The 9738-nt window shown below is 47.1% G+C and overlaps 1 long non-coding RNA gene across 1 annotated transcript in view; it reads left to right on the top strand.

Moving 5' to 3' along the window:
• The first annotated feature begins 7451 nt into the window (after positions 1–7451).
• LOC149874956 (uncharacterized) overlaps positions 7452–9738 on the top strand; it is a 153714-nt gene continuing 151427 nt past the window's right edge. Inside the window, exon 1 of the long non-coding RNA XR_016438849.1 lies at positions 7452–7589. This is a non-coding gene — a long non-coding RNA (uncharacterized LOC149874956). The remainder of the gene's footprint in view (positions 7590–9738) is intronic.

Genomic DNA, 9738 nt, shown 5'->3' with positions numbered 1-9738 from the left:
TCTAACAACTAATTCACACACACTTGTAAGCAGCACTTCCTCTAAGCTGTGCAGCATGCACAGCCGCACAGGTGCGCTCATGTTGCACTGCCAGGCACAACTGCACACGCCACACAGTTTAGAGGGAACACTGCTTGTAAGCATTTATGTTTAGTACATGCCATTTACCACTATGTGTTATCTTCATTAAAATAACATCCAGTATAGAATCATAGAAAATGAGGGTTGGAAGGGACTTCAGGAAGTAATCTAGTCCAACCGCCTACTTCAAGCAGGACCATTCCGATTAGATCATCCCAGCCAAGGCTTTGTCTACCTGGGTCTTAAAAGCCTCCAAGAATGGAGACTCCATGACTTCTCTGGGTAACCTGTTCCAGTGTTTTACTACCCTCCTAGCAAGAGCTTTTTCCTAACTTCTAACCTAAGCTTCCCTTGCTGCAACTTGAGACCATTGCTCCTTGTTCTGTCATCTGCCACCACTGAGAACAGTCCAGCTCCATCCTCTTTGGAACCACCTTTCAGGTAATGGAAGGCTGCTATTAAATATGTAAGTATTTCCTCTCCATATATTTTAACACTGATGTTTTCTGCAACTTCACCTCTACTAGTAGCTGCCAATAATCTTGCTGTGAAATTACAGAAGCAGCAAACCTTGTAACAAGTTCCATTTTAAGTTGTATTTCTTTCACTAGTAAAGAAATCCAAACTCAGCTTGGTTTATAGTTTTCTACATTAAACAATTACAGTGATACTATAACATTCCCAATGGTTGTTAGGTACAAAGTAATGAATATGATATCCTCTCTGTAGCCCTCTGGACGCGATTGCTCTGTTTTTTGTAAGGACATGTTTCCTCATTTACTACAATTCCTACAGGGGTTGCCCTGGAGTGAACAATAATTTGCATTCCAAAATTCTCCCACAAAGAGAACACTTAGGGTTGGATCCTGCTCCACTTACTAGACATCTAAGAGACTTTGATGTCTAAGTGTCATTTAAGTATGATCCTATTCCACTCTGCTCAAATCACTGACAAGTTATTAATGTATCTGCTTTTATAGCATACCTTCATCTTGGCTTTAACGTTAAGATCCAAAAAAGATGGAGTAAGAGGGAGAAAGAACCACCCACTTTGAATCCCTGAAAAACTTAACCCCCAAATAAAATGGAATAGGACCTCTGTCTCTTGGGTGCCTAGACATGGACTAAGATGGAACATCATGTCCATATCATGCTTTCTGCTCAACTCCCAGTTGATATGTAGCACAAGTTATATAATGCTGTTGCAGCTCCCTGCCAACTTCAATAGCCGTTTCCACCCATGCAATAATTCCTAGTGTACATTGTGGGACCGTATCAACCTAACTCAAGAGCTGTTTTAGGTTGTTTCATTTTGCTTGCTATACCACAACCTGTCCTTTAATGCAACTTTTAAACTCAAGAGTTCATTGTTGATTTCCTCAAAGATACTAGTGAAGATGAAAAGATTTAGAACACCTAAATCAAATTCCTCACTTTTTCCACGATCTCCTTTGTGCCATCTGAAAAACTGGAGTAGTATGAAGAAGACCTCAACCTAAATGTGAACCCCAGTGGCATGACTACATGGTAACGATTTGATGATCCTATTCCAACCAGTTACAGTGGGCCAAAGAGAAGAAATATAAAGTTCTCTTAATAAAGAGTCCCATACAGTACTTTTCAATAATCCCTAAACATTACTTTAAAATGTTTTTTGATTCACTAAGAAGAGAAACATTAAAAAAAAAAATACTAATACACACTACAAGACACACGGGACACTGTGCTACTCTTTGGACTGCATCCACTACATAAAACATCCAGTTCTTCTATCTAAAATGACATAGGAATGATCAGACATATGCAACATTTAATCAATTTTAGGTTACAGATAGTTCAAGATGACAAGGAAAAAGTGACGCTAAGTCAAAAATAAAGTCCTGCTGACAGGACAAGGTTGAGAGGCAGTACACAATTTTTGTCCCTTTACATATAAATCTACATACAACCAAGAATCAGGTTTCTTTGTGACTTTGAAACAGTCAGCTAAGCAGTTGTACAGAGCCGGCATGAGATAATCCATTTGGGGATACAGATTGTCACTTCTCTATTAAATAATGCAAAACTGATTTTGGAGACTTCAGCAAAGTTTTTGCTGAAGAACCTTATCCTGTCAGACTCTCCAGCCTCTCCCTTCCTTCATTTTATCATAGGAACATGGGAATTACCTTGTTGGGGCTATTTATCTATATCTGTCTTGGACAGGAGAGTTCCAAGAAAAAAGTGCAAGAAAAAAAGAGTTGTAGAATAAACAAAATATGGAGAAAATGCCTTCATAACCACCATCATAGAGCAGATATTTTAAGTCTGGAAGTTGTTTTGTTGTCTTAATACTCTATCTAATGTAAATATGAAGGTTTTCATTCACAGAAAAAACTGATCCTTTACTCCCATTGACTTAAATAGGCATTGGATTAAGGTCCCAGTGTCTAATATCCAAAAATTAGTGTGGGCTGAAAAAGAAAGAGAAAAGAAAGTCCTTTACTGTTTATGAAGAGTAACATAAAGATGACCAGGCGAGCAGGTCATGAGGCCAAGGTGTTGCCTAGGAGGGGGAGCTCCAGACTGGCACGAAGGGCACAGCAGCCTCCTGTCCTCTGCACTTTCTGGCTCAGAAACAGATCACAGACAGTACTTCCCCTGACCCATACTATGGAGATGGAAATGCTTCTAAAATACATGGCTGTCCAACAGCAGCAACAAATTAAGGACCTAGTGGTTCAGAACCAGCAGCAGCACTGACACAGCAGATTAGCACCTTCTTGCAACCACCTGCTCCAACTGCATCCCCCACGCCAGTTACCACAAGCCAGAGCATTCCCATGCAACTTGCCAAATGTAGCAAGGTTCAGGGTCCCAGGGTGGCCATGACCATGCTACCCTCGCCCTGGCTTGAGCTCCAGGGTGCCTTCTAGGGCTGTGCAAAATTTGAGCAGCCATTTCATTACAGAGGTGTTTTGGCCCATTTTCAGCACCCAAAACACCAAATCTGAAATGAAATGGAAGGCTCCAAAACATCTCCGAAATTAAACGAAACTGTCTGAAATGTTTCAGAATGCTTTGGGTGTTTTGGAATGTTCCAGAGCCAGGCTCGTGGGAAAACAAACTCAGAAGAGGGAGGGGGAAGAGAGCAGCAGAAGGACTGCTCCAACATCTGTAGCGGGCCAGAGAGTCTGCAAGCTGTCTTCAAGATCCCTTCCAATCCCAGTGCTCTGGGAGAGAGACAGAGAAACAGCATACAAGGCTCTCTGTAAAGCCTCTCTCTGCCTTTTGTGAGCTGTTTGGAAGCAGCAGCGTGTGAAAGGTACTGGCTGGCTGCAGTGACTGGCTTCCTAGTCAGTCTCTTGCTCGTCTGTCTTTTCAGAAAGGTTTGGATATACACCTTACCAATATATTATAGATAGAAGATATAGTAAAATAACCAGATAGAAGAAATCTATAATAAAGGCAGAGAAGCACTGGTGACGCGTAGGGGGTGCATGCAGGTATATGTGCACCCTCTGAGATTGTCTGACATTGCCAGCGGTGTTGGATGGTCACTGTTCATCACCACCCCGCCTTGCCACCAACACTGCTGCCAGCATCTGCGAGTGGTTGTTGATCACCAGTTGGTGCTTGCCACACCCCTCCCCTTGCCATTGACACCACTGCGGCTGCCTGCGGAAGCTCCCCACTCACCGCCACTGTCACGGAGTCACGCAGGTGCCCCGTGACTGTGAGGGTGATTGGCAGAGCTGCCAATCACCCAGGCAGCTCAGGTGCCGGTTGCCTGGGTGACCAGCTGGGTCACGTGGCCAGAAGGGGGCAGGGCCCGGCCTTTATAAACAGCTTAGGCCGGAGCCTGCCTCACAGTTCCCTTCTGGCTGCTGCAGGAGCAGGAGCTCTGCGGCTGAGCTGAGCAGCCCGAGGCAAGTAGGGCAGCCTTACCAAACTTACCGGCTGCGATGATGCAGGGAACAAGATCACCTTCAAGGGCAGGTAGATTCGGAGGACCGGGTGAGGCTATTGGGGAGCGAGGAGGCCTCAGCAGGGCCCCCCCCCCCACAGCTTGGGGGGTTCCGGAAGATCGTGCCAGGGAGGCACAGGCCCCAGAGGGGGCGAGGCGCAAGGTGCGCGGTATTGGGCCCCAGAGGGGGCGAGGCGCAAGGTGCGCGGTATTGGGCCCCAGAGGGGGCGAGGCGCAGAGGCGATAGCGCCGGCCCAATGGCGCCGAGACAAGGGCGGTGGTAAGGCCGGCCCTATGGCACCGAGAGTTGGGTGGAGGTGGCGCTATAGGCCCCGTGGGTCGCCAGGTGGCCAAGAGGCACCCGCAGTGATAGCGCCAGCCCAATGGCGCCGAGATAAGGGCGGTGGTAAGGCCGGCCCAATGGCGCTGAGAGTTGGGTGGCGGTGACGCTATAGGCCCTGTGGGGTGTCAGGTGGCCGAGAGGCACCCGACAGGCGAGGGACAAGACAAACGTCCCCCGGAACAGCTGCGAGGCTTGGGGCGTGCTGAAGGGGAGGTTTGGAGGCACGCGTAGCCCTTAAGGCAGGGCACAGATAGACACCCCATTGGGGAGCAGAGACAGGAACAACGATACCGTCCACCAGGGAAACAGGCAGCCTCCATACTATATATATTAGACATCAAAGTCGTGGCGGGCGAGATTCTGAGGGTGCTAAGTTCACCCTAACGTGACGGTGAGTGGCGCTAGGGAGTTTCACGGCTGCCCTTAGCGCCCGCTCCCTCACAGCCACCATGCCCCTTGCCATCACCATCTGCAAGCAGTCATCGTGCACCCCCAGCCATGGGAGGCATGCGACATTCATGCATACAAGATATAATAAAATAAGCAGATAGAAGATATAGTAAAGGCATAGAAGCTATAGTAAAATAAATAGAAGAAGATATAGTAAACACATAGAAGACTGAATTTTCTTAGTAGATGTTTAGGATTGTGAATCCAAAAAGATGGCAAAGCCAGTAGGGAAATACAGATTGCCCAAGTGAGGGACTAACATTAGGGATGGGGGTAAGAAGAGGAACGCAACTAGGTTACAGAAAATATAAATGTTAGCCAACTAAGCCCGGGAGTAGGGGAAGGGGAAGGAGGGGGTTCACGATGCTGAAAGAGAAAAAAAATGATAGATACACACAAACCTGTACAATGGTCCACAATGGTGGAGGAAGTAGGTCAAAGAAAGGCGTCTCAGTCCATATAGAATCTCATTGCGGGGGTCCTCTTTGAGTGGAGCAGGGTGGTCCATTGCTGAAGAATCCTCTCAAAGTGTAGTCCATCTGGTGCAGAGGGGGGTTCACGTGGTCCATCTGGTGGGGTCGGAGTACTGGCGGTGGCCATGATGTGCTCCACGTAGATGTTACAGGACCAGCGGATGGTGTTGGACACCATGAAGCAGCGCATCAGCTTGGTGTAGCAGCGGGAGACGTGGCAGGCATGCAGGACGCTCTCGTTGCTAGGGTCCCAGGCTCTGAGCATTCCGACGATGAACACATTGACCATCAAGTCGTAGCCGCAGCCCCTCAGGATGTTGGCCAGCGGGGTGTACTTCTCCCGCTTGTGAGCCTGGGCATCAGTGAAAGCTTGGTGCCAGTTCTCGAAGGGGATAGTCATATCCACGACCTTCTTGGCCTCTTCATTGGTGATCACGAAGTCGGGTCGCATCTGGCTCTTGCAGCCCAAGACAGTGCAGTTCATGGAGATCTCCGTTACTGCGGCTGGGGTGGCCCTCACCAGGTGGTCCTGGACAGCATTGTGTCAGAGCTGCCGGGCTCTGTAGAGCAGCTTGCACCTGCACAGCACATGGGGGAGGGTCTCTACCTCATAGCTGCACCGTCAGCACCTCTTATCCCAGTGGCCGAAGCAGACAGCCCTGTTCAGAGGCAAGCAGTTGAGGTGGGTGTGGTGGAGGAAGCATCAGTCTGCAAAGCACATGAAGCTCCCACTGGGCAAGAAGTGGTTGCTGGAGTCCCACTTCGAGGTGACATCGAAGACTTTGCCCTGGTCGGGTTTGGCCCTCAGGTTGCCAGCATACTTGAAGGACGCCATCCAAAACAGCAGGGATAAGTCAAGCTTGTGGGCATCCTGCAAGATCCCATTGATGGTCTCTTTTGGCGTCTGCTTGGCCCGGTGGCCAGTGGGTGTTCCCAGACGGCAATAGGCACACGAAGGCTCAGATCAATGGAGGCCACAAGAGGCCGAGAAGCAATGGCAGCTTGTCTTCCCTGTACCATTCACCATTATGTTTACCTCTGCCAAATCAAATATTGAAAGGGGATTCAGAAAGGATACAGGATGTAAAGCTTGGAATTGCTATGTGGCAAGCTAAGGGTCTTAAATGATGACAAAGGATGAGAAAAGCAGAAAACTTCTAAGAAAACAACTGGGAATGAATGTCAATCTGACCTCTCTGTTCATACACTGTATCCTTTTTCTGCTTTTCAAACTTTTTGTCTTTTTCCCCCAAGCCTTGAAAGAGCTTGATCTATACAAGTGGCACCTTAGAAGCATGTAGATACCCATCAACCTCAATGGAAACACCTTTAAAAATTAGGCTAAAACAACAACTTTGGAGTCCGTATTAGGCACCCATTTAAGAAAAATAATTCTTAACATTTTAAGTGCAAATGAAACACCTGTCTCTTGCAGGAGCTAGTCTGGCTATTGAAGCTGCAGACTTCAAAGAACAAATAAAAGCAAAATTGTTTCTTTAGCTCCCAGTGACCTAGAATGTTTCTAAGCTCACCTGGAGTCCCAACACAACTTGGCTATTCCTCACTTTGTTTTCCATGCTTTGATTACTACTTGACTTTAGGTAGTCAGGGGACACTAGAATGCATCCCACTGTGACAAAAATGGCGCTTACCTTGTTAATATCAAGGTGTTCAAGACATTGAGATTTGTGGATATGCAGGCAGAGGCTTCCCAAAGTCTACAAGTGTGACAGCTGAAAATTGTGTCTGTGTGATAAAGGTGCTTGCTGAAGGCTCTATGGAGATTAGACCAAGTGTTTTTCTGCCATTTGTTCATATATTAAGCTATATGTTGTTGCTAAGAGCCTAATTAAAAATCAAAGATGTAGTAAGGTCTTGTATAAAGTAAAGCCTAGTAAATTTAACAAAGCTTTGAAGCACTAGGCCCTGTGGCATAGTGAAAATTAACCTTATCAGAAGAATGCAAAGCTTGTACTGCTATTGGTCAGTCCTAAGGACAGTTTGAAATAAGAAGAATCTGGATGGCTGTAAGTTATCGGCATAGCTCAGAAGTTATAAATTGGCTGGCACATCTGGAAATCATTTAGAAGAAAGATGCAGCTCTGTAAAAGAGACTCCTGATTTAAAATTAGCTGCTGGCCTGGATTTGGTGGGCCCGTGGATCTCAAGGAGCCCGAGGACTGAATACCAGGTCCTTCCTGGTACCCCTCGGACAGTGCTGATCAGGGACCCCTGACTTCACTGAGCTTTGTGGAAGAGGAACTTGTCGTACATCAGGCATCAGAGGGGACTGCCGGTAAGTTGCCAATGCGAATTATTCTCTGTCATTGTAGCTTTAACTATACATAGTCGTGTTTTTGTTAAGTTAATAAACCTTTCTACCCCCGACCACACTCTTATAATCTTGAACCCTTCGTAGGCGGTTGGGACATACAAGAACTATGATTGTTAAGGCAACCGATTAGCAAAGCTCTTAATTTAAATGGCAGCAGAAACTCTTTTTGAGGATTTAAGCTTTGCCAAAATGACCAACTAAGAATTCCAGAGTTTAAATATCAACTGTTATATAAAACTTTTATATGACAGAGATAATGCTGTTCATCAGCTTTGGCAGAATGTTATTTTCTTCAGCTTCCATGGAAAAACAAAATACTGTGAGATAATGCTAGTAGATGTGTCATCTTTAATTTATTCTAAAACTGAAGAGACTTGCTTTGATCTATAGCTCTTTGAACCTTTAATCTTTAAAATTATTTCTTGTAAAGAAAAGGGGTGTGAGAAACAAAATCCTTGCAGCTTCAAAAGAGGACTCTTTTAAACACTTGCATCTTCATAAGTTACTAAGCATATTTATATGCAACAAGAATTACTTTTTTACCATAACAGCAGGAGGGGGTGTGAATTTTGGTGATGAAACCTCTTTCATCTATAATAAAGGAATTTAAATGCCCGTCTTAAAGAAAAAAACCCCAAACAAAACCTTAATCTTTAACAACCTTAAGGGTGTGTCCAAAGAGGATGGAGCTGAACTGTTCTCAGTGGTGAGAGATGACCAGGGATCTGGGTTTTCCGTTTTCCACAGAACAATGGAGAGAATTTAGATTTTCCTCTGTATCTGAGGAAAATGCGGATTTTAATGGAGAAACCTGCAGATTTTGCAGTTTTGCAAAGAGATCTCTGGATGCTGGCACAGTTATAGCCTGCAAGGGCTTAAGAGGGAACAAGAGGAGGGTGGTCAGGTATATGCACATGGAGGGAGCAGCAGTGGGGGCAATGATGCAGCGTTGTGCCCCTCACTGATGCTGAGTGGGTAGGGGATGCCTTACCAGGGCTGTACAGACCTTGCAGTGGCACAGAGCATTCCTGCATGGCCCCACTCTGTTCTGTAGTGCTGGGTTGCAACTGCTAGGCAGCAGAGGCCCGGGGGAGGGCAGCAGGGCAGGAAGCCCAAGTCCACAGTGGGCAGACTGCCTCTGCCCTGCACACAGATCTGGGGATCATGGGTCCCCCCTGACCCACCAGGAATGAGTGCAGTGGTGGGGAGCTAGTCCCACCCCCTGGATAAGTCATCCACTCCCTGCCCAGGACCTGCAAGCACACACTCCGACCCCAAGCCGCACACCTCCCAGCTAGGCAGCAGCCCCAGCCCTGTCCAACTCCCTCCCTCCCTTTGAGGGCCTCAACTGTAATAAGAAGCAAGGGAGGTTTATATTAATTATTAGGGAAAACTCTTGTACTGGGAAGGTGGTGAAACACTGAAACAAGTTACTTAGAGAAATGGAATATCTGTCCTTCGGGGGGGGGGGGGGGGGGGGGGAGGGGGAGCAGGGTTAAGGCCTGGCTTGACAAAACCCTGGCTGGATTGATCTAGTTGGGGATGGTCCTGTTTTGAGCAGGGGGGTGAATTGGATGACCTCCCGAGGTCCCTTCCAACTCTAATTTTCTATGATTCTGTGATTAACTGTGAATGTCTCTGGGGCATGATAATACAAAAAGAGTAGATTCACAGACAGGGGACAGCAGGGCAGGCCCTATGAGGACAGGCTACGGGACCTGAACCTGTTCAACTTCCAAAAGAGAAGGCTGAGGGGGGATCTTGTGGTCTGTTATAAACTAGTCAGGGGGGATCAGCAGGCATTGGGGGAGTTCCCCCGAGCACCGCCAGGAATAACGGTCACAAGCTGGCAGAGGGCAGGTTTAGGCTAGATATCAGGAGGCGCTACTTCACAGTCAGGGCGGCTAGGGTCTGGAACCAGCTTCCAAGAGAAGTGGTGCAGGCTCCTACCCTGGGGGTGTTTAAGAGGAGGCTGGATGAACACCTTGCTGGGGTCGTTTGACCCCAGTATTCTTTCCTGCCATGGCAGGGGGTCGGACTAGATGATCTGCTCAGGTCCCTTCCGACCCTAGAAACTATGAAACAGACACTAGGACTGGAAGGGACTTTG

The sequence above is a fragment of the Crocodylus siamensis genome, chromosome 1 (assembly GCF_052110815.1).
Source record: "Crocodylus siamensis isolate JL-2025a chromosome 1, ASM5211081v1, whole genome shotgun sequence".
Lineage (NCBI taxonomy): Eukaryota > Metazoa > Chordata > Crocodylia > Crocodylidae > Crocodylus > Crocodylus siamensis.
This window is presented reverse-complemented; position numbering and strand designations above follow the sequence as displayed.